This window comes from Myodes glareolus, chromosome 8 (genome assembly GCF_982192425.1).
Source record: "Myodes glareolus chromosome 8, mMyoGla1.1, whole genome shotgun sequence".
Taxonomy (NCBI): domain Eukaryota; kingdom Metazoa; phylum Chordata; class Mammalia; order Rodentia; family Cricetidae; genus Myodes; species Myodes glareolus.
In genome coordinates, this window is record NC_142033.1 from 11,036,485 (window position 1) to 11,062,041 (window position 25,557).

Consider the following 25,557-nt stretch of genomic DNA (forward strand, 5'->3'; position numbering starts at 1 on the left):
TCTCTTATATTTCCTAACTTTTCCTTCTGGTTCACCATCAAGCCTTCCTATTTCCTACCTGAACCCTCACTTTCAAAATCCCCTTCAGCCTCTCTTTTAGGGCAATAGTGTCTTTGGAATAAAAGAGAGTATATATCTTTCGAGAATAATTAGAGAGCCTTCAGAGTGATTTTCGTAATACCCTCCAAGTAGTACGTGGTGCAGTTTGACTTTTCGGCAGTGCAATTTTGAGTGAGACCAGACTAGGCTGTAACACGAGGGCCGGCTTGTTGGGGTACCTGTCCTGCACAGTACCCCACAGCTGGCAAGTCCCAGAGAAAATCAACCACACAGAGATCTCTATAAGTTATAAAGCTGATTGGCCCATTAGGTCAGGCTTCTTGTTAACTCTTATAACTTATGTTACCCCATTATCCTTATCTACATTAGCCACATGGCTCCGTACCTTTCTCAGCTGGGCAAGTTACATACTGCCTCTTCGGTGGTCTGCGCAGGAGTGGTGGAGGGACTTCCTCCCTCCTGGAATACTCCTGTTCTCATCGCCCCGCCTCTACTTCCTGTCTGGTTGACCTGCCTATATTTCCTGCCTGGCCAATCAGCGTTTTATTAAAATACACGATTGACAGAATACAGACAATTCTCCCACACCACTAGGCAAATTCTTTACCCCCGACACTACCTTCTCCAGGTGGGCTTGCTTACTCTTTTCCTCATTTCTGCTTATATATCCACCAGGAAATGAAGGAACCTTTCAGGATCCTGAGATTGAGCTCATGTTCCAGGAGGGCCAGTTAAGAGCTGGTCCCATTGGCTGGAACAGTATTGCTCTTATATCATTTGAGCCTGTGCTACTGAGAAGAGGCTGAAGATTGATCCGAGGCGCTATTTTTTCTTGTTTGGGACCAAGAGTGTGAGTTCATAATTCCAGATTACCATTGATGCTTGGACTTGAGCCACATATCTGGACCAGCCTGTCAACTTTTGCCTGTTTTCAGCTCTATTCACATCTATGATGTCCTCTCCTCTCCCATCCCCCTATCATGAAGAACAGGCTTGTCCACAGATGGCCACCTTTCCCACAAGTGTAAATCATCCTAGTGTGCCATCCAAATTGGATCTTGTTAGGTGATAAGAGGTGCATATGCTAACATGGTATCTCGGGGTACAGGGCTCGGATTTTACCTTTCCCACTTTGTTCACACCTCCCTTGTCTGTCCTCTTGCTATAACATGGAAGGCAGGGGTGTGACGAATAGCTGGCACCTATAGTCCTTAAATGCAGTTTAAGAGCCATTCTTTTCTAATGAAGCTACTTTAAGACGATGAAACACTATTTTATGTTTCCTTTGTTTATTTCCCTGTACTTAGATTTGTTTTAGGTACTATATCTTAGTAATCATATCTTGATTACTTTTGTCTGCGAGACTGAAAAGTCCAAAGAATACACAACCATCTCAATGAATTGAACGTTCATTAAAAAAATCAAATGAGTACTTTCTAAATATTCATCTTAGAAAATAAAATAAAACCTTGTAAAGTAGATGCTATGTATTCTATAAGTATAAAGTCAGCATCATATACAGGCCGTGTGTGTATGTGTGTGTGTGTGTGTGTGTGTGTGTGTGTATGTATACACACTCTAGCAGCAATTTCAAATTTTGCTTCTGAAATTAAGTTCTAATATGTTAAAAAGATGACTGAGGCATCTTTTGTCATGCTATTTTAAGAAGGAAGTAAACGGACCCAGATATTTTAAATATAAAACAAGTTCCTCTTCGTTGTGTGTAACACATTTTCCCTTCCCCAAGTTCTCCTTAGAGCATTGTTCTGAACCTGACAGAAGCAATTCCGTTTTCTTTTCTCTGGTATGTGGTATGGTGTCAGAGGCCCATGTGATGTACTTTAGTATGACATGAAAGTCACCATGAAATTTATGGAGTTGACCAGAATTTTATTGCAGCCAGATTTTTCCTAATAACCTAAGCCTGACATCAATTTTGATGATGAACACATTCAATTTAAATTTCCTTTTAGCATACAGACAAATAAATAGAAGAAATCACGTAAGGAAACTCCATTTGGAAGAGATAACAGGCACCAAATTGATCAAAACCTTGCATTAATAATACGACTTAACTAAGAAAATATCTTGATTTTTTTCTCTTTTAATCAATGCTCTCACCTACATATCTAATATGAACATATTTAGGAAACTGATCTGTATTTATGTTGGCAAGGAGTCTTCAAGTGTGGGTTTAGTTAAGCACAATGAGAAGAATGCATGGCTAAAAAAAGATTAATAAGGGAAACAAATAAAAAACCCAAGCTCAGAAGGGTGAAAAAGTGAACAACTCAAATCTAAAAGCAACGTTGAAAGTGATGGGTCATTTGTGTTCTACTTTCCTCAAATAACTTCCACTTCTCTGTAAATAAATGCTTTAAATAGATTCATTGAAATATTTACCTCAAAAGACGATAGCAAGTTTGATAAAGAGAAAACTGTGCTAATGAGTACTTATTAAATGATATGTCTAAAAAGGATTTTAGTGTTTTTGCTTGCATGCAGCCAGACCAGAGGACAATGCACGCATCTTCCTCAACCATTCTCCATTTTGTTTGGCGAGGCCGGGTCTCTCACTGAACCTGGAATGCACCAATTTTTTTTGCTACACTGGTTGGCTAGCTTGCCCCAGGAAGCTTTCTGTCTCCACTTCTCCAGCCTGGCTGTAGAAGTATGTGCTGTAGATGTTTGTGTAGCATGTGCTTTATCTCCTGAGCCGCTCTCACTTCCCCAAATTTTAAAATCGACCCTTCTAATACTCTACAGTGGAAACTGGACAGCAGGGTGCACATCTTCTAACAGAGTTCTGACTGCAGTAGTCCATGCTGTCAGTGAACTTTTTGTGCAAAACTGAAGTTGATGACTTTTGTAAAGTAAGTGTCAATTCTGAGATGAAATTTAAATGAAAACTTTGGTATTCTAATCAAATTAGGCTAAGGGGACTTAGAGAATAAAAAGCATATTTAGCTATTGTGAAACTTTTCTTACATGTTAAATTTAGATGCAGCTATCAAGTTGTATGTTGTTTTGATGAAATGCACAATCAAACATCTCTGAATGTATAGCTGACAATCAAAAGGCATTCACTGCCTATCAGATTTAGAGTTTAAATATATCCTGCGACACTAGGACCCTTGAGATTATTTGAGCATTATATTATATATTGATTTCTAATACCTTTTTAGATTAGTTAACTATATAGATTTATTGTTAAAGTTGATCTTATAACCACATTGTAAATTTTAATTTAGTATCTAGGCCAGAAGCTAAATAAATTCATTAGCGAATCTCTTGGAAAATAATGAGTTCTTTTTTAATCGCTAGGATGTGAGGTCCCAAATATTCACTAAAGTCTTATGAAGATCAAACACAATACAATTAATTAGAAGTAATTATGTAGCAGGAAATACCTGGGTACAGTCAAGTGGGATAGACCTGAATTCTGATTCATGATCAATACTATAAATGTTTGAATACTGAATCAGAGGTTTCTTATTTGCAAACTTGGGGATAAAAGTGAGATACAAAATAATTCCCTGTGTATACTACAAAAGCCAAGGCTTCAGCAAAGCCAAAGCATTTTCAGAACTTATCAACCTAAATTCCATGGGACCAGGCTCTCAGTTAAATGAATGATGTATTGCTGACTTTGACGTCATGCTTCCTCTCACCTCTTTGATAAATGTAACCTGGAGGTTTATTTACTACCTGAAATCAAGCTGTCAGTGGATGGATGTGGTATTAACCACAACGCCACAATTCACTATGCATTTTCTCACTTAATGAATATTTTGGATCATTGGGAGACCAGAAGAAGAATTGATAAGACTGGAGAAATTCAGACACTGATGAACAAGATACTTTAGATTCTGCTTTAGCCTATAAGTCTTAAGATTAAATCAAGCTGGCATACTTCCGGAACACACCCACTGCCACAAAGAAGGATGCCTCCAGTTCAGCAACCAGGTTTGGGGGGAAGTCCTCAAGCTTTCGGAGGTCTCTGGGGGAGGGCTCAATGCATTCCTCACACCCTTCTTGGCCAGAGAAAGACACAGTAAAATTATTGTCAGATTTTCTTCAATCACTGAGAATATTATTGCTGGGTATGTGTATACAATGCCTTAGAATTATAGTTATTTTAAATTAGCAAACCATCCCCCAGGGAGCTGGAGCAACGGCTCAGCAGTTAGACGCTCTTGTAGCTCCTGCAAAGGAATGGAATTTATTTCCCAGCATGCTTTTGGCTCACAACATCTGCCACTCCAGCTCCAGAGGCTCTGGAAACCTATTCTTGTAACTACAGGCACATTAACGTATGTGAAAACCACGCACGCACACACACACACACATACACACACACACACACACACACACACACACATACACACACAAATTTAAAAATTAAGTTAAATTGAAAAGAAATGTCAGTATTTAAAGAAGGAGCAATGAAAAATTGGCCTTGCAACCTCAGTTCAGACCAGGAATTGAAGGCCAGCTCCTGTTAAATGTCACACTTGCTAAGAGTGCACCCCAAGGCTTGCTCTTTTCTTGTGTTTGCTCCTTTGTTTGACCAGAACCAAGTGTATAGATCAGAAGCTTAATTGATAAAATGAGATAATCAAATTCTTGAAACAATAGAAATTACTATTAAAATAAAAGGTTTATTTTTTCCCACTGCACGTGGAGAATATTCTACTAGTTTACTTAAGCTTTTGCCATTTTCCTCTAGATCACAAAATGGCTATTAGAAAACACTAGGAATAAGAGTTTCGATTTATCATAGCAGAAATTATGAAACATGGTTTTATCACAAACTTTTCGCACCTAAAACTTCACTGGTATTTTACAATGTTTGAATACCCCAGGTCTGAATACCTGGAGATCAACGTATACTCGTGCAAACCCACTTTCTACCATCTGCCAGTGTATAATCCATTTTCCCCAGTATTCAATACATGCCTTTCTTGCCTGTGACGACGCTCAGGACATTTGTTTGCTGTGTATGACTTGCCTGAGGAGTCAAGTCATCTCACTGAACTTAAGAAGGTTTAGTCTTATCGCTCGGAAGGGAATGCAGCTGTTTCTAATTACCTGGCTTTCCCCACAAAGCCCAGTGTCTGCCTTTCACAAGGAAGATGAACCACGGGAAAACTCCATGGATGACTTTGCCTAAAGCCACAACTCGAGGCCCACACCAACTACGGGAAGCCAACTATGGTTGGCCTTGCCAAACAATATCAACTCCTACAGACCTCTTGGAAGAATTGCCAGGACAGCCAAATCCCAAACAAAAGCCCTTGAAGGGAAGTTAAGGGGAAAGAAGAATTATTTTTCCAGGGTATGTAAAGAAAAATGCAAAGTTACCCAGAGTAGGTTTTTCTCTCCCCTGCTTCATGAAGGCTTTGGTTTAATGGAAAAGGGGTGCAGATACAAAGAACTGAGACAAGAGAAAGCATTGTTTCAGCACTAATGATTCTACAAGGATCAGGACTGCAGGAAGTGGAGATTACATAAACACTTTAAAAAATAGGACCTGAAAACAAAATAATCTAATAAAAATCCCTATTTTATTTATTGTTTGAAGAGTTGTGACTCTTGTCTTGATTTTTATTAAATGAGAAAGCTTCCTCCAGTTGTTCAAGGGTTCCTCATATATACTGCAGAGAGGCAGATAGCCTTGAGTATCTCCCCACACATTCCTTACTACTTTACTTATTTTCTCTTATTTTTGAGATTACAATCACAGTCCTGACTCCGTTTTCTTTCCTCCCTCCAGTCCTCCCCTATATATCCCTTTTTCTTTATTCAAATGTATGATCTCTTCTTTCATATACGTAAACATACACACAAGTACACATATAAACACACATACAAAAGCACAAGTTGCTCAGTGTATATAATGTGACCAGAAGGCCACATAGTCCCAACTTCTTAATGAAGGAGGTCTTTAATGTCACCACCTCTGCCATTACTCCTCTCTGGAATCCTTCTGCCAGCTCCTCAGCTGGGGTCTGGGACCAGCGCACAGGGAGCTGCAAGTCTACATTAAGCATGTAAGAAAGTGACTGACAGAGAAAAGTCATTTTCTTTTTAATTAGGAACTCAATCCATTTGGTACTTTTCAAAAGGTATGATACTGTTTTCATTTATTGATGAAAGAAGTTCAAAATTATTGTACCTCCCCCACTCCCAATTCATCAAATGACAAATAAGTACCCACGAAAGACGCAGTCATGTGAACAGTGTATCGTAGAGAACGGCGAGACAGCTACCCCCAGATACATGAGTTTCATCCAATACTGGGTCCACTCAAGGCTGGGGAGAAAAGGCAACTTTCAAGGAGTCTGTTATTAAGTGAGGCATTTCTACTCTCAAGAGGGGAGAAGGAAAAACAAACAAACAAACAAAACAACAAAAGCAACACTAAGATGTTCCCTATTACTTTATACAATAGAGCCAGGGAGCAGCTTTGACAACTCAAATTAGTTGGACATAACATCTTCACAAACATGCCTTGTTTTTAAAGAAGACAAAAAAGAGATTTTAGAAACAACAAAACAAAAGCTAGTTCTCATCACTTTTCAGACAATGCAAAATTAACCATTTCTGAAACGGCAAAGGGGTCTTGTTCATACTGATCAAGTGTGGTATTTGTTACCAGTGCAGACCTTACTAAGAAATGCTCTGTTCTCAGTATTCCAGAGTTGCCTGTAGTTCTTCATAGGGCTGAGGCCTTCTTGGCTCCCTCAACCTGATTCACGTGAGCATGTCTCTTATTTTTGCCCTTGTTCAGCTCATGCCTAGGCAGTCCTATTGGTGAGTCTGTGAGCTTAGCTCCTGAGAGTACTAGGAGACACATGGTCTCCCTGACCCTCTGTAGCTTCCAACCTCTCCCATCCTTCCTCTGCAATATTCCCTGATTCTTAGGCACAGGGGTAGTGCTATCCGTTGGGATGGGGCTCAACAACTGCATTTTGGTCGGTTAGGGTTTTCAGTAATGATCTCCTTCTGGGTCTCCTCGAGGAAGAAAACACAAACTGGTTATCCAATACCACATGGTCAGCCCTGGAAACCATGTGACTACAAGTAACATTCTGCAGACCGGGCTGGTTGTATTCGTATATTTAGGAACACACACAATGATGATGAATGGAAAAAGGAGAGTATGACTTGTGAAAGCAAGCAAGAAGCATTTAAAGGGAAGAAAGGGAACGGTGAATAATATAATTATAATCTCAAAAAGTAAAAAAAAAAAATCAAGAAACAACTTCCTAACTCACTGATAACCATTTGTATTCTCACAGTTAACTGAGCCTGTGTCCCGTCATGGAGAAGCACGTCCTGTGGGTTAGGCTTCCTCAGTCTGTGCTGATCATGTTGGGCCTCACACCAGCACAATGAAGTCAATGTTATTATTTATGAGTACAATACAGAAACCAAGAGTCACACAAGTAAAGGAATTTACCCTAGATGATCAATGCATGATTAGAAATGAGGTTTAACTGACCCCACAGCCCAGACTTCTCTTATTTTACTCCAAGTGTTGTTGAGTCATTCTAAATTGCATCTCTACACTGTTTTATTATTCAAATTTAAACTGTCATATTTCAATACATCTACCTTTTTTCCTTCATGAAATTTCCAGTCTTTTTTTCTGATAAAAACCAGTCTCTTCTCAATTTTATTACATACATTTTACCTTCAGCTGATCAGGATATAGTCATCTTAGAAACAGATTTGGTCAGAAAACAGATATTAATATACTTATTGATACTAAACTGTCAAATCAGTCTTTTGTTTGTTTATTTGTTTTGCTTTTTTTTCTATACAGGGTTTCCTTCTGTGGCTCTGACTGCCCTGAAATTCACTCTGTAGATCAGGCTGCCCTTCCTGCCTCCTGAGTGCTGGAATTAAAAACATGCACCTGGCTCTTCAGTCCAGTTCTGATCTTGACAACCTGTGTGCTTTGGCAAGTACCATCTTGCCTGATACTTTATTCAGGTTTGTTAAATATCATAAATAAAACATGACAAAGGCATTGCTATTTCCCCATTACCTCGGTTAAAATCCTTGCACTTACTCACAGGGAATTGGTTTAGAACTCCCCAGGATGGGCTGATATAAACGTCTTCTTGTTTTCTTTTCCTTTTTCACTTATATCTCCATACCTATGGGTTTCTTTCTCACTCTTTCTCGGCTGTCAGTGACAGCAGTCTATTCTGTATCTCCTCCAAATGCTCAACCACACCTTCATTTGTGTTCCCGGACCTTGGTGCATTTTACGACTAATGAATTAGGTTTTATCATTACAAACCATTATGTTCCAAATACTGAACGAAATAAAATCTATAGGTAACAAACACAATATCACAACACTTGTAAAATTATGCCACAAGAGAAAAATTTCAGGGAGTATCTTTGCTATTACATCCAGCAGGAGGAAAGGATGATGGCACAGTTTCACCTGCCTTCTAAGCAGTGCATGAATCTATCTCACTTCTCTTTTGATGTTTGAGAAGTGGCTCACTTCACACTTGCTGTGATATTGTTAAGCCCTGGTCAGGAGGGATAAGCAGCCCACCATCCCCAAACAAGACATTACTCTAAAACAGTGGTTGTCAACCTTCCTAATGCTGTGGCCCTTTAATACAGTTCCTTACGGTAAGGTGAGCCCCAACCATAAAACTATTTACATTGCTGCCTTATAACTGTAACTTTGCTACTGTTATGAGTCTTAATAGCTGATGTTTGACCCCGGGGGTTGTGACCCACACGTTGAGAACACTGTTCTGTGTGGTTGATAAACAGAGTAGAAGACTTTATGTAGCCGCACTGAGAAGAGATGAGTCGTTCAGTTTAGAGTTATTCGTTCCAGCATGCTCTCTTCCATGTGATGGCTATCGGTGAACCAGTTTCTGTAGGTTTATTCTTATTTCCTTGTAAAGGAATTTAATTTAAACCCACAAAACCTACTCTTCTCGTCATTTGACAATTTTTAAAGATAGTTGTTTCATGTTGTTTCTTAATATTTAAAAAATATAGAAGTACTCATGATTTGCAATGTTTTCAGTTCTTATTCAAAGATAACAGCCAACCTGTAAAATAGGAATGTGACACTTTGCATTTTGACACTCAGTATTTATATTTGACATTTAAAATATCATCTTTTAAATTACTTAAAACTTTATCTATCTACTCATTTAATTTTTTTTAAAGAACTGAAATGTACAAGAAAATAAATAGATAAAACAAAAGAGGCAGTTTTCATAACAAACACAAGCTAGGTAAGCAAGTATGCTTTCCCAGATGAAACACTGAGTTAGCAAGAGCACCTCATTTATTCCCGTCTGTTTTGTTTGAATGAATTCTCGTTTCTCATCCCTCTTCTCCATCTGTCTGCTTCTGTTTACTAACATTGTTCTCTCCTCACTACCATCTTCCACAGCTCTGCACAGCTGCTTCCGGAATGCGCTAAGAGTCTCATGTTTATCTTCATACAAAGATAAATTGTGGACAAATTCTGCATGGTGCTCACAAGGAAGCACGGCAGAAAGATTGAAATATCTTTGGAAATGTAGCCATAGCTACAAACTTTTTGTGTGAATTCAAGAGAATGTGAACGCAGACAAAGCTATGGGTATCATCTAGCTTTGGATCCTTAAAAGCTGTATATTCATTGAAAATGAATGTCGGAAAAAAATCAAGATTTGAAAAATATAAAGATGTTTATTTATTTATGCAACCAACAAAAAATTGGTTTTCTAACAAATTGAAAAAGTTCCTCTACTTCCTTTCTAGAAGGTGATTAACCAACTTCTAAATTAAAGAAGCACAGCAATGATCTCTTTCTCTGATTTTCTTGAGGTGTAATTGACAAGTAAAACTTTTATATAATATATACAGTACAGTGTGATGCCTTGATATATGTCTACATTGTGATGTGACTAGCAAAATCTAGCCAGCTAACACATCTCTAAGTTCGAACAGCTGTTTTGTGTGTATGTGCATGTGTGTGGGGAAACTGAAAGGGCAGCGTTCCTCACAAATTTCAGGGAAAAATTACAGTGTCAGTAAGTAAGGAGCACGGTGCCATTCAGTCCAACTGTTGGCTCTCACAACTTCTTCATCTCATGTATCTGAAACTGTGTGTGTTTCGAGTATTCTTTCTCTTTTCCTCATCCACGAGTCCCTAGAAACCACCACTCTACTCTGTGGTTCTATGATTTGACTTTTAAAATTTAATATTTAAGGTTAATTCATGTGGCCTTTTTCTTTCTGTGTCTAGCTATTCTAGTTATTATTGTGTTGCTTGGTTTCATTCATGTTTTCCTAAATTACAGGATTTTAATTTTTCCATGACAGAATAATGTTTCGTCACACATGTCTGAACCTTGACTACTGTGAAAAATGCTATAGCAAACAAAGGAGTGGAGGCCCATCTCTCTGACTGTGACTTCAGTTCCTTTAGAAATAAAGCATAAGTAGCATTGGTAGCTCACACAGTACCAGTTGCCATCAGATGTCTACAATGTCTATTTTTATTTTTTTCAGATTTTTGTAAAACCATATGTAAAATCATATTTCTTCCCGCCATGGTAGTCATTATATGATGTGAGGCACTGCTTTCTCTGGCTGCTTTAATTTGCATCGTCTGATAATTAGAGATGTTGAACACCTTTTCATACACCCGTAGGCCATTCATACATCTTCACTGAGAAACGGCTGTGCAGATGACTTGACAATGTTTTAATCAAGATTCTTGTTTCTTGCTGATCAACTGTTCAGGACCCTTGTATTTCTTAGATGCTAATCTCTTGTCAGAAGTGTTGCTTTCAATACTGTTTCCTGCTCTCTGGTTTGTTTCTTGGCTCTATTGATTGTTTTCCTTGTTGTGAAGAGTCTTGTTTTTTGTACATTTTCCTCGATCAATCGTTCCTTTGAATGCCTGCGTTTCTGTTGTTTCCCAGGCTGTTGCTAAGAAGTCCTCTTATGTTTCTCCTAATAGTTTAGCAAGTAGCTTGAGGACTGCTATTTATATAGAATCTACTTTGGGTTGATTTTAAAATAAATTCTGCATGATAAATGCCTGATTTCTCTCTTCAGTGTGTGTATATTCAGTTTTCCCAACATCATTTGTTGAGGAAATTATCCTTTTTGCCATGTGTGTTCCAATGTTTATAGAAGATCAATTGACACAAAATGTATACAAGTTTTCTTGAGCTTTCCATTCTGTTTCATTTAAGTCTTGATTGTGTACTTGACTATGTTGTTGGATGAATTTTTATGTTTAGTTTTACATATTTAATTTTATACATAAGGGTCTATAAAGCATATTCCTCAATCAAGAAGTTGATGCCTACAAATTTCTTCTTTTTGTTTAAGACTGCTTTGTCTATTTTGCGTCTTCTGTAGCTCCATAGTGTGATAGTTAGTGTTATCAACTTGATGCAACCTAGAGTCCCCTGAGTAAAGAGTCTCCCTGAGAACTTGATGAGACCTGCGTGGTCTGTGGATGTGTCTTTAGAAGACTGAGTTAACCGATGTGGGAAGACATGGCCTATTTAATTTGGCGCCATGCCCTTTGCCGTGAAGAAATCAGACTGATGATAAATAAGTGTTTCAGGCATGTTTTATTTCTCTGTGTTCTTATCCATGAGGTGATGCACGCTCATGCCATTCTGACGTCTCTGCACTACGGGACTGTCACCTGGAATAGCAAGCTAAATCAAACCTTCTTCCACCAAGTTGCCTTCGATCATGGTATTACATCACATCAACAGAAATGCAGCTAGAACATATGTGAATTTTAGAATTTCTTTTCCATTTTGTTCAAATGTCATCAGGATTTTGACAGACTTTGCATTAAGTCTTTAGAGTTCTTCAGCAAGGCTGGAGTTTCGATCTGACACGTTCTCCAGAGACCCATGTGCTCAATGTCCTCCAAAGCCCAAATGCTCAAAACTTGGTAGAGAACTTGAAGCTACTGGAAGGTGGTGGAAACTCTAAAGAGTGACTAGTAGGAGGTTTCCTGTTATTGATGGTGTCCTCACAGGAGACTGTGAACTTTGGCCTTTTCAGACATTAGGTGGAAGCTTTAGTCTGCAATGTGCTTGTGTCGTGATGTATTGCCTAGCTGCGGGCCCAATGAACAGTGATGCCTGGGCGGGGAATGAAACTTTCAACATCGGGAGCCATTATCAACCTGTTCTCCAGAGCTGACAATCTCAAGTATTATTACAGGAGCTGAGCAATCACAGATAGTATTGATAGTTTTCACAAATACGAACCATTCAGTAAATGAACAGTATGTTCTCATTTTCCTGCACCTAATCAGTTTCCTTCATCAATGTTTGAGAGTTTGCAATGTATAACTCCTCCATTTCTTTGGCAAAATTTATTTTTAAGTATTATGTTTTGTACAAGTTTTTATTTAATTTTTCCTTCAGATATTTGTTGTTAGTATATATACATGAAACTGATCTTTATGCTGTTTTTCAAATCTTGTAATTTCTAGTGAGTTACATTTATTTATAAGTTCAAGCATTTTTAGTGGAGATTTTAGGGTTTTCTAAGCTCATGGGTGGGGCCTGGCGAGAGGCACTGTACTCCCCTCTCTACAATCTGGATTCCTTTATTTCTCTGGCTAGGATTTCTGATACTGTGTTGAACAGTGCTGGTGAAAGTGAGCCGTCTTGTCCAATACCTGACCTTGGAAGAAAAGCTTTCAGTATTTCATTGCTGACTGTGATGTTAGCTGTGGACTTTATCAATTTATGCTTTCCCTATACCTATTGGTTGAGAATTTTGATGAGAAGGGAATTGAAGTATTGTCAAGTGTTTTCCTTTATATATTGAGAAGACCATATAAGCTTTGTCCTTTAGCGTTTGAAGGAATGTAATGTACTACAGTTTTAACTGAGCACTTTAAAACCTCCTGTTGTCACGGTTGAGTCCATTCAGACATGGAGCATACTTCCGTAGTGGTGCCATAAGTTCCATAAGTTCAGAACGCTAGTGCCTTACTGATGGCTTTTGCATGTGAACTCATCTGGGATATTTGTCTGTAGTTTACTTACAATGACCTTGCCTGGCTTTGGCTTCAAAGTAACACTGGCCTCTTAAAAAGCATTTGGAGGTGATCCCTTGGCTTATAACTCTGGAAAAGTTTAGGAGTACAAGCCATTCTTCAGTGTTTGATAGACCCCATCATCAGTTATCTGTCCTGAGCTTTGCTTTTTGGGGGAGTTTTGATTCCTGATTCGGTATCCTTGTTTGTTATTGATATATTTAAATTTTCCATTAATTCACCTTTCAGATGCTATGTTTATAATCATTTAATTACATCCAGGCTGTCAAAATTGTTGGTACCTCTTATGTTTGTCTCTTGTAGTGTTATGGTATCAGCTGGTACTTCTTCACTGTCATACATGATTTTTCTGTTTTCTAATGAAGGTTTGTAAATTTTACATTAAAAATAGTTGTCTTGTGTTTTCTATATAATTTATCTATGTTTTGATATCATTTCCTTCCTCATATTGACTTTGGACTTAATTTATTCTTCATATACTTTCTTAGTAGTAAACGTAGGTTGGTTAGTCAAAGTCTGTTTCTTGTTTGTTTGTAGGTGCTTAACACTATACACATTTGGATTTTTTTCTTCAATGCCCTTAGTTTTTGGTTTCCATGGAGATTCCCTTTACATGGGTTCAAAGCTATTTTTTATTTCCCTTTGATTTATCTTTTCTCCAGTGTTTTTTTTTTCTGGAGAATATAATTGAATTTCCACATATTTGTGCACTTCCCCAAATGCCTATTGATTTCCATTTTATATTATTGTGGTTGGAAAAGAATTGTGCTTATGATTTCAATTTTCTTAATTTGTTGAGACGATTTTTTTGACATATGATCTGTCTTGGAGGATGTTTTATATTGATTTGGTCAAAATGTGTATTTTACAACTTCAGGGTGAAGTTTAATTCAAGTCTACTATTCTCATGTTGATTCTCTGTTTAATGACTTACCCATTTTGAAAGTAATGCATTAAAGCTCTGTTTGCATAGCTATTCTTCTTGCTTTCCATTTCTTGATATTTATTTTTCTCTTGTATTTTCCCCAAATCCTTCCCTTTAACTAGTATGTATCATTAAAATAAAATTAAAAACAAAACCTCTAACAGCATATTGTTAAATATTGTTTTACTATCCAATTAGTCATTCTTTTGATTTGGGAATTTAATTATTTAATTCTCTCTCTCTCTCTCTCTCTCTCTCTCTCTCTCTCTCACATATAGAAAAGAATTATTAATTTATCAGTTGTCATTTCTTGTTTTCTGAATATTTTGCTCCTTTCTCATGATTTTCATAATCATATGGTTTTAAAGTAATGTGCTCAGATTTCTTCTCTTTCTATCTTCTCTTTCTACATTCTCTCCTACATTCACTAATTTTTGTTTCCAATGAGGCTGGCATGCAAAATATCTGTACCGTCAGTACCCACTACTGCATACACCATATCATTGTTGTCATGGCTACAGTATTGAAAAATGTTTATCTCCTAACAAACTTGAACTTACAGGTACTGTCAATTTCTTTACCTTTTAAAATTTGCAGTAATGTTTTAAATGATTTGACACCAACACAATAGCATTAGTATACAGATCTCTATATTTAATAGCATTATGATATGCATGTTTATGTGATGCTAATTATTGCTCTTTCATTTCATTTGTAAGGGTTTCCTCTAATCTTTCTATTGTGGCAGATTCATTGTGGTTGCTTTCTGCTTTTTTTTTCTTGTCTAAGAAAGCCTTTATTTCTACATTTTTGATGGACAGCCGGCATATAACCTTTGGGTGATTTTTCTTTCTAGCATTTCAATCTACCCCCCTCACTTACCCTGGGCCTGCAGGGACTCTACTACAAGGCTTTTTCCTTTCTTTCCTTTCCCCTTTCCTCTTTTTCTCTCTAGCTCTTCACTTTTGCTTTGTTTTGATGTTGTTAGAGACAGGATCTCCCCATTTTTATCCATTCTGGTTTTGAACTCATAATTCCCCTGCCTGAGTCACCCCAGAGCTTAGATGATATCGATGCACTACTATGCCCAAAAGGCATTGTTTTCTTAAATAGGGTATTTAAGTTTTTACTTTTAAATCTGTGTATCTCTGTATGTATTATGCACATGTCCATGTGGGTGCCTGAGAGATTAGACCATATCCCTGAAGCTGGAGATCTGGGTGCTGACACCTACACTCAGATCCTCTGGGAGAGCGGTGAGTACTAAGAGCTAAGCAACCTCCATCCTTTTAAGAGGACATGTAAACAATCTCTCTACTACAGTGATTTCTAGGGCACACAGTACCTCTCCTGGTGCTGACTTATTATTTCTTTCATTTTTCGTCTTTTTTCATCCTTAGTTTTCCTTACTGCTTCTTGCACTGAATTGGTGCAAGACTGAATTCCCCTCTGTCTGCTGTGAATATCATTGTTCTGCACAGGGCAGAACAGAGGTAGGCGGGGAAAACTAAACTGAATGCTGTGAGAAAGAAGGCAGAGTCGGGAGAAGCCATGTAAACCCACTTGTGACAGTCGCTAAAACTTTAGCCAGTAAGCCACAGGCTTGTGGCAATACACAGATTAATGGACATGGGTTAATTTAAGATATGAATTATCCAGAAATAAGTTTAAGCTATTGGCCAAACAGTGTTGCAAATGATATAGTTCCTGTGTGATTATTTCGGGTCTGAGCAGCTGGTAATAAATAAGTGGCCTCCCACAACACTGAATAATTTCATAATTTTCTTAAGTTTGGTGATTCATTTTTTTGGTTTGACAACATCTACTGTTGGGCTCATCCTGAGAAAAGTCTCATTTTAAGTATTTTGTTCTTCAGCTTCAAAACTTGTTTGGACTTAAAAAAATAATTTATATGTCTTTTTATTAACTTTTATTCATTAAGATATTTTCTGACTTTGTCTTGTTTACCTGTGTTCTTATACCTCACTGGAAAATTTTTAGGGTGATTATTTTGAATTGTCTGGCAACCTAGCTCTCTGTGTCAGGATGCTTACTGGAAATTTGTTTTGACTCAATTGTGTTATATTTTCTTGATTCTTAAAGTTCTGTATGTTTGTGTTGTTATCTTCACATGTAAAGAAAGAGCTATCCCTTCCAAATATGGTGGAGGTGTCTTAACTTGGACAGACATACTGTCCAATAATATTTAATCTGAAGCAATGTGAGACCATCCCATCAGAGAGCACTGAGACACTGGAAGCAAGCTTCTGTAGCTTCCTTCAACCCTGAGGAGATCTTCAGCTCTCTGTTTTGACGCTGTTTCCACTTATAGCTTGCTCTATGAAACAGCGTCTCAGTGCTCTCTTTTCCTTGTAAAATATACAATTTATTTTGGCTACTTGGCATGATGTTTGGCAGAATAGAAACTGGCCCCCAAGAGGAGACCAGGTGTAAGGTTCCTTTAGCATCCATCCTTCCTTTCTGGAGGGACACCTCCTTTCATGCACTTTCACCAGCCTTGGAGAGCAAAGCTGCAACCGAACATTCTTCCCCCGTCTTGTTTCCCCTCCAACTGAATCCCAAAAGTTACTCAGTACACAGTGTGCAACAACACAGAGTCAGCTTCAAGGAGGGCTCTCTAAAAAGGCAGGAGCCGGGCCTCCAGGACACACCCTGGTTTCTCTTCCCTGCTCTAGGGGAAATTACAGGGTTAGGCAATCTGCTCAGTGCTAAACTGAACTGGCCTCAGGGAGATCCTGACCCAACAAACTGGAATTGTTCTTAGCTAGGCGGAGGTGGTTGCTGTGGGTTGTGCTTCTCTGGATACTTCTTGGTTGAATTATGAGTTCTTTTCAAAGGTATTTCGTACTAGTATTGTTACGTTGGATTTAAAGGAACAAGAATTGTGCTTCCCTATTGTCTCATCTGGGTGATGTCATTCTCCAAACAACTCCTGTTTAGACAGACTTGTTTAATTAATTTTGAGGTATTTATAAAACCCACTTCCTGCCCATCTTCCCTTTTCTTCTTTGAACGGAATCTCATCTTCATTTTCTTACCATTGTAATTTCTTCTTTCTTTCAATTTTTCTCTATTCTTTCCATTTTTTTGTTCATTTTCTGAACTGTCCTGACAACAACACAATCAAATGCTTTAGTACAAAGTTTAAAAAAAACCACCAAATGCTTCAAGTTGAAGATTTCCCTTTGTGTGGATTATAGTCAATGTGAAATTAGAGGTTAGTAAGAAAGTTCTTCAGCATCTAAATGCTTTCTCATTGTTTTGGCTGGCTTATTGACTCATGTATTTAAAGGTAGAAGAGGAAAATGGAAAAAAGATGGATTGTGTACTATGGCATTCTTCAGGCATCCAGCTTCTTAACCATTAGAAGTCATTTATCCCATATCATTAAACTGTGACATAGTAGTAGACACACAAGCTAACATGTGTAATGTTTGCTCATGAATCATAGTTACCTTGCTTCAGGCCTTATCAGTTTCACTTAAAATATGGTTACATACAAGTAAATATCTATAGAGTGTTGAAATTTCTGATTGTTAGAAAAGTAAAAACGCCAGGATAGGAGTTTTATATCATTTTACCAAACAAACAACTTTCTTTTGCATATTTACAAGTTTAAGAGTGACTGGGAGGCAACAAAATAATAATATTAACCATTTCTGGTTGTCAAAATTCAGGAGAAATGCAGCTAGATATAACTGCTTTGTCCTATATCCTTGGGACTAGACATGAGCATCTTTAGTACAGGTCTGCCTCTAGGATGAAGCAGAAGTAGCTTCCACTGAACTGGGATTTTGTTTTGTTATCCTCCAGTTGACCCATGGACAAAAAAGTAAGATATTGCGCATTTGAATGCAATATTTAGGTTTTTTTAGATGACTTATGTTTTATTTCTAAAAGCAGGGGAAAGTAAAGTATAAAATAGTTTATAGGGTGTTATTTTCCAAAACAAAATATTTAAGGGAATTTGATTAATGTAAACTCTTAGTCAGATTTGTAAATGATTTGTGTGTATGTGTGTGTGTGTGAGAGAGAGATAATTATTTTGTAATACTGGAAATAAAAATCATACATTTTTTCAGAGGAACTGATTGCTTGCTGTATCATCCAATTTTATAAATCAGTAGAGATGGAACTCATTAAATTTTATCAATAATTTGGTGGTTGGCCTGCTGAAGTTTAAGTAGACACAGCTCCTTTGTCCTCAATGACTAGTTTGTTCCTTTTTAAAACAAACTAAAACCAACTTGGAATTGGATAACATGAAGAAAATTCATTTTCATACCAGTGCTGAAAGGAAACTAAATGCTTGTACATTGTCAACTGTTATACATGGGGCTTTTATACACAAACATAAGAACATGATTATACTAGAATTTTAATTATTATAGATAACTACATAATGGAAGCACACGTCTAGACATGTATGACTCAGTGCATGTGCTTTATAATTCTTATTTTCTGTCTCCTGGGAGAAAGATGTTCTTTTTCTGGATGACTACTGTCCACTTACCGAGTCCTCACTGGGATTTTCAGTTCGGCTTTTGGCCACGTGCATCTCTGAAAGCCAAGCCCAGCTTGGTGTCCCCCTGAAGCCTGTCGTGTCACAGCTGCCCCTGTGCTCAGTGGTCACAGCAAGCATGGCCATGTCGTGAGTGATATGAAGGGAAACAGAGGGCAAAGTGGCGTGGAACAGCACGGACAGGTCTCTCAGAGAATGGACGAGTTGAGAAGAAGAAGCTTCACTGGCCTTGGGTTCTCCTGGTGCAGAATGTGAGGCCTAGTACTTTGGTCGTGAGATAGCAGGGTTATTTAGAAACCAGGAGGGGGTTCTTTGTAATCCTTCCGTAGGGAGGGTGGAGATGTGTGCAGACAAGAGACAGGAGAGGAGGGCTGACAGTAATCCTTCATTTAAATAGAGAAGCAATAATTGCCTTAAGACTTAAAAATAATTTATCTCTAGGAATTTAAATAGAATCACATACATATTATCAATTAGGCTTTTACCTAAATACTTATAATTTTAGTTTAGCTTTTTTCAAAGAGATCCTGGAAGTATGAAAGCCATCTGTAAAGTTCCATGTTGTCTATTAAAGGAGTACGCTGCCAAACCCACGGTATCCTTATGGTGAGGCACTTCTGTCTACAATGCACCAATGGCATTTTAAGAGGAAAAAGGGATAGTCTTTTGAACTCTGTAGCCTAGAACAGTTTAAAATAAACAAGCATCAAAGCCAAAAGGAAAAAAAAACACAAAACCCTGACAGATCTGCTTTCAATGTGCTGGAGATAATATCTCCGGGCCGATATCCAGCAACCGTAAATTGTCATACATGTGAAATGCGTGCCTCGATGCTCTCCTGCTGACTGCTCTCTAAGTGACCCACCAACGAGAGTTCTTCAGAACAGACATCTCTGGTAAAGTTGTAAGTTAACATGGATCAATGATAAGCTTTTTTATTTAAAAAACAATCAGACCATTATGTTAAAGAACAATATAGGTATATAATTAACCCCGAGAAATAAACACAGGAACACAGGCTCTCTTTATCTCACGCCGCTGAATTTGGCCTACAATAAAATTTACTCTCAGCTAAACTCTCCCTAAATCATTTTACTAATCCTTGTATGAACTGTATATGTACTGAGCTCTGTTGGTTATATATTTTAGCCTGTAATAAAATGTAGAATTTATATTTATGCAAAACAACTTCCTATTGAATACGGAAGACTTGTTGGTAATTTTGAAAACAAAGGAATATTAAAAAGGATTATATAGTCTCTGCAATAAAAGTATAGAATTTAGTGTTACTAAATGGTAATGTAGACTCTGGAAGTTTAGGATAGTTTTCCTAACATGGAGAGGAGGATTGCTGAGTAAAACAGAAATCAGGGGCAGGAGATAGTAATGTGCTTTCTGATTGTGTGTGTGTGTGTGTGTGTGTGTGTGTGTGTGTGTGTGTGTACGTGATTCTATATGTAAGCATGTTTGTACGTGAAAGCCTATATGTAATTGGAGGAACAGAGGTATAAGAGTGCTCTGGGAATTTCATTGTTTTTCTTTTTAAGTAATGAGTTCAGAGAGGCCAGGGTGATGCTGCCCTTGGATGATGGGGGTAGACACTGTGCTATGGACTCAACATGATGCTGGTCCTGGCTGATGGAGGCAGACATTGTGCTATGAAATCAGCAGGAATTACCGCCTCCACCATAGCTGGGTTTTATAGACAGTCAGGACATGTGTCTGTGGGTGGTGTGACGTCATCCCTTCTGCATCTTTGAATTTTACATGAGAGATAATACTTAGTGTCCATCTTTGGATTCTAAATGAACTAAGTATTGGGAAAGTCAATTTATCTGTGAAAGAATTCCAAGTAGATATTACAAAAAATTGATATGAATCATAGTTCAGAGGATATGAATAGATTCTAAAAGTATCCTGGGACATAACTGAGGTTCAACAAGTCGGGGCCAATTTTCCCTTGATGACCTCTTGACTGAAGCCATAATTACAGGCTTCTTTTCGTTCTGTTCAGTGCTTTTCCACATGCAAAGCTGTGGCACATGGTAATTCTTACTCTTGGTGACTGAAAATGAACTGCTGGTTAAGTCCAAAGGGTTGTTTTCCGCCAAGCTCAATGAAAGGAGGAAGTGGCAAGGGTGGGTACAGGAAGGCCAACATTCCCTTGTCTTAACTGTGGACAGTAGGATTGCTTAAGGTTTTGAAAGGCAACCTCAAATTAGGCTTTGTTAAGTGAGGCAGACATCTGTAAAAGAGGCCTACGGCCTGACAAAGGCCAACAGGAAAAATAATCGCCTAACTTGTCTCATTGAACCAAACAGAACACTGGTTGAAAAACTCCTAGAGCTTGATATGTAGTCTTGCCTTTTTAGTTGCTGTGTGCAGAGGCCTCTATGCAACCTTGGGCTCACCAGTCAATGCTGCAGTGATGCTGTTCCTCTTGATGTAAAACTGAAAAAGAAGCCTGTAGCCTGCAAGTTTGTGGAAATGAGGAAATGAAGGGATGAATATAAACCACTTAGCAGAGTGCTCAGTTAATTTCCAGTATGACTCCAATTATCTTGTACCTTTCCCCGCATCTCCCCCTGTTAACCACGGAGGTGTGGCACAGTCTGAGAGAGCCCAGAAGCTTACACTAGGCAAACCCACATGGTTGGATCAGAGGAGCTCATGGTAGAGCTAGTGATAAGGACGGCTTTGGAAGAGTTACAAATGTAAACACCAGGGAACTTTGTAGCTCCTCTGTGAGAACCCATCAGGTCAATGGCTTGCTATGTGAACAGTCAACCCTTTGTGAATCTGATGGAGCAATTTAGTACTAGGCAACAGTTGGGATGAAAAAGAATAGGTCAGTATGATGATTATTGAGTTTCTAAGAGAATCTTCAGCTCTCAGATATTGTGTATAATAAAATTTCATCTTTCAGAAACATAATACAATTAAAAGATACATTGTACAATACAAAGAAAAAAAATGACCTGTAGCTAGACCTGGTCCAGATGACTAAGTTTACATGACTTCTTAAGAGATGGAAATAAAAAAAAAATCCACTGAGAAAGTGGAGCTGGGGAATCATAATGGACATTTAAAGGGCAGAAATTCCGAGCAGCTAATAAAGATACCAAGTCTGACCAGCAAGCATGGTAATGAAAATGATATAACCATAATGACCAATCATTTGCAAAACTTACCATAGCAAAGACACTCAGGATAAGTGACTATTACCTCTTGGTGTAGATAAAGGTGGCGTACGTCACTTATAAAGTACTTCTGTTTATTATGTAGAACCGCTTTGATAAGCAAAGTGACATTAGTTGCCTACATACATCTGTGAGAATATGTGTGCGTGTTCCTGCATGCATGTTTTTGTATGTACATGTCATTAATATGTGTTGAGGACAGAGGTTGATGTCAGGTGTCTTCCTCGCGTGCTTTTCACATAATTTTTGAGACAGGTTCTCTCAGTGAACTTGGAGATCACTGATTGGCTTAGCGAACTCCAGGGATCTGCTGCCTGCCCAGTACAGGACACAGTATAGTGGCATGCTGCTATGCCTGGCTTACATCTGGGGGTCTCAGCTCTGTCCTCATGCTAACGCTGGAAGCAATGTACTGGCGAGACATCTCCCTAACACATATGTAACTCTTATTTATCTTCCTTCAAAAAGTCTATAATACATGTAAGCTCGTGTATAAATACACATTCACAGTTTACATGAAATTTTCTCAATTAGGTTGATAGCAATATTCCTGCCAAAAAACAAATCATAAAAAAACAAACCAAAACAAACCCCCCCTAGCACACACACAGACACACACACACACACACACACATATACACACACACACATATACAAACCTCAACCCCAAAACAGGCATAAGAAGCCCTCTTTTGAGCTGTGGGTTCAGATTGTTCAAGAGACTCCAAGAACATATTGCCCTTGGTTGACTCCAGAAGTGGAAGTTATATCCCTACTGCTGACGACACTTTGTACTTAATTTCAGACATAGGGTCCAGAGGGCCTGGAGCTGGAACTGACCCAAATACCTCCCTCTGAGGACAAGCTTTCATGTACATTTTCAGTGGAAGAAGAAAACCAACAGCCCTACCCAGCTATGATGCCTATGCACCAGCATCAACGACCAGCATGGTAACCCTAAGGGCACAGTAGTGGCGTGTGTACCTTGATGGAAACTGATAGCTCTCTAATGAGTGTAGTGGAATTTCACTTGTATATTAACAAATAAAGCTTGCCTGAAGATCAGAGAGTGAAACAGCCCCACTGGTCAGCCTTACAGACCAGGCAGTGGTAACACACACTTTTTATCCTAGTAGCCACACCAGCTTGTCATAGAAACCGGGCACTAGTGGTTTACACCCTTAATCCCTGAGCTAGAGATGATTATAAAATGGGAGGAGACAGCTCTCACATGTAATATCATATCATTCTGAGATTCCGGGAGGCAGGATCACTGCTTTCAGACTGAGGTAGAGGTAAGAGCCAGTGGCTGACTATTTTGATTTTCTGATCTTCAGTTTGAGCCCAGATTTCTCTCTTTGAGTTTTTACTATTCATGCTTCATTTGGTGCCTAACTTTTGGGGCACCAATTTATGTAAAAAGCCATTTGCCTGAGGCTTTTCAGCCACTGGCACAGCCAAGAGCTGGACCCAAATGTAGCCATCTGAGTTTGGAAGAAAAACTAGATCTCCCAACTCCCATCTGCCCAATGTTCAACAACTACATCCACATAAAACCGGAGAGAGCTTGGGTAGGAAATCTAGACACAAAAGAACAGAGTCAAACATGTCTTCTTGGAAGCAGCATTGTCTCTGGTGGGCTCTGTTTGCTAGAGGCAAGCAGAATTGCAGCTCCTTTAAGAGAGGCCTCCTGACTCAGCATTAGTGGCAAAATCCTTGTATCTCTTTTCAAAAGATCTGGCACCAAGCACTTAAATTGTGTTTATGAGCAGCAGGCAGCATGCCTCTTGGTGGTGGCATAGACTTTGAAAATGAGTTGTGGCAATAAACATGCCTCCTGCCAGTACCTCTGCCATGAAGCTAGACTCCCAGAAAGCTAAGGAATGGGGTGCTAGTTTGGAGAAGAGGTTTTGCTTTTACTTTTATTTGCCAGGAAATAAGAGACTATTGATTCATTCTGGGTTAAGAAAAATAAGGTTTCGTCAAGGAAGACCCCCACACACACCCAAAAAATCTTCAACAGAAACAGTTGGCCCAGATGATCTAATATTCCAGCTCACCTCTGTAGTAGTTTCCGCTGAGTTCTACATCCAGAACAGCCTCAAGACTGCTGGCTGAGATGACCCAGTCTCAGAGAATACTCCAGCCAGGATTTGACCATTCTCCTACATTTTCATTAGGTCCCCATAAGATTATCAGTGCCCCCAACAGGAAGTAGCCTTGAAAACTGCACATTCCCCCCAAAATTAGACTAAGGATGTTTGTCTGTTTAGTGTGTTGGTTACAAGTTATGATTGGTAGTGGTCAGGAAAAAAATCTAAGCAAAGGCATTTTCAATATATATAGGTTGGATTAATCCAGCAGCATTTATAATCAAATGTCTTTCAGCAGCTGTTGCTCCTTCCTCAGCAGTTAAACAATTCAAAGACAACACAATAACATACAGTATCCAGACTCTCTGTGTATTTTCTGTCTCTATGTGGTTTTTTTTTTGCTACAATATTTCTTTTACTTTTATTTTTAATTTTTGGTTTTTTTTTTTTTTTAGACAGGGTTTCTCTGTGTATCTTTGGCCGTCCTGGATCTCACTCTGCAGACCAGGCTGGCATTAAACTCACAGAGATTCACCTATCTCTGTCTCCCAAGTACTGGGATTAAAGGCATATGCCGCCACACCTGGCTACCCTATATCTTTGTTAAAAGGACTTTCTCTATCCTTTTTCTTTTGTCTCCCAAGCCTACATATATATTTTTAAACACACTGTAAACTGTTTAGAGGCTTGTTTTGCTTTTTTTTTATGAATCTGTCTTTGCTGTATGTCTCTATCTTTTTTTTTTTTTTTTTGACCACATGAGTCTTTAATCTGCTAAAATACATGGCTAGGATTAAAGTCTCGGCCTTGGTGGTTGGCTCCACCCCTTTCCTTACCTTTTCTTTTTAATGACAATGAGACATGTCTGCTCTGGCAGTACCAATCTATTTCAGAGAAAATCATGGGTATCAAAGAAACTCCACATGGATTTTAATTTCTTTGTGGCAAAAGTAAGCCACTGGGCAAGCCCCTGCCTCAACTGCTGACAGTATTCTGTCCTAATTAAATAAGCAGGACACAAAATATCCTGCTTCACAGAAAAGTCTGTCAGATATGCTAGGTCTGTAGGCCGAAGATGGATGTGCCATCGTTGTAGAGGAACTTTGGGTGACTGTCCAGGCAGCCAGCTGTTTCTGTCATTTCTCACGATTTTTGGAAGTCGCTTGCTTGCACTTCCTGCTTACTCAGTTAACATTAATTCCTTTTTGGGTTTCTGAGGAAGTTGAAGACTAGATAGTTACAGATATAGTTTTCCTTGCTTACCAGATGCAGAAAACAAGTTATGATAGAAAGCAAATTAGGTACAAGACTTAGGACTCACCAAGATAGGATCGACATGGAGTATTTTCTCTGAATTTGTCAAATGCAAATGAACTAGACATTGTTGATGTATTTAATGTCTGTATATATTGTATATAGTCAGTGTGCTTATAGTATACAGTTTCCTTAGATTAGTTAGCAGAGAAGAGGTCTGAGACAAACTTTTTTTTTACTTTCATTTCGCATATTTTATCGATTAAACTTGCTCTCATCTGTTATATAACTTTGGAGTTTTCATATTAGTGGGGTGGCATGTGATATGTTAGTCCATGCCTGCATGTATAAAGTGTAAATTGGGTTAGCTTTAACTATCTTCTTAAGCATCTATC

The 25,557-nt window shown here is 38.4% G+C and overlaps 1 protein-coding gene across 1 annotated transcript in view; it reads right to left on the reverse strand.

Annotated features, from left to right (window-relative positions):
* Positions 1 to 25,557, reverse strand: part of Cfap299 (cilia and flagella associated protein 299) — a 538,871-nt gene that overhangs the window by 52,185 nt on the left and 461,129 nt on the right. The window lies entirely within an intron of this gene.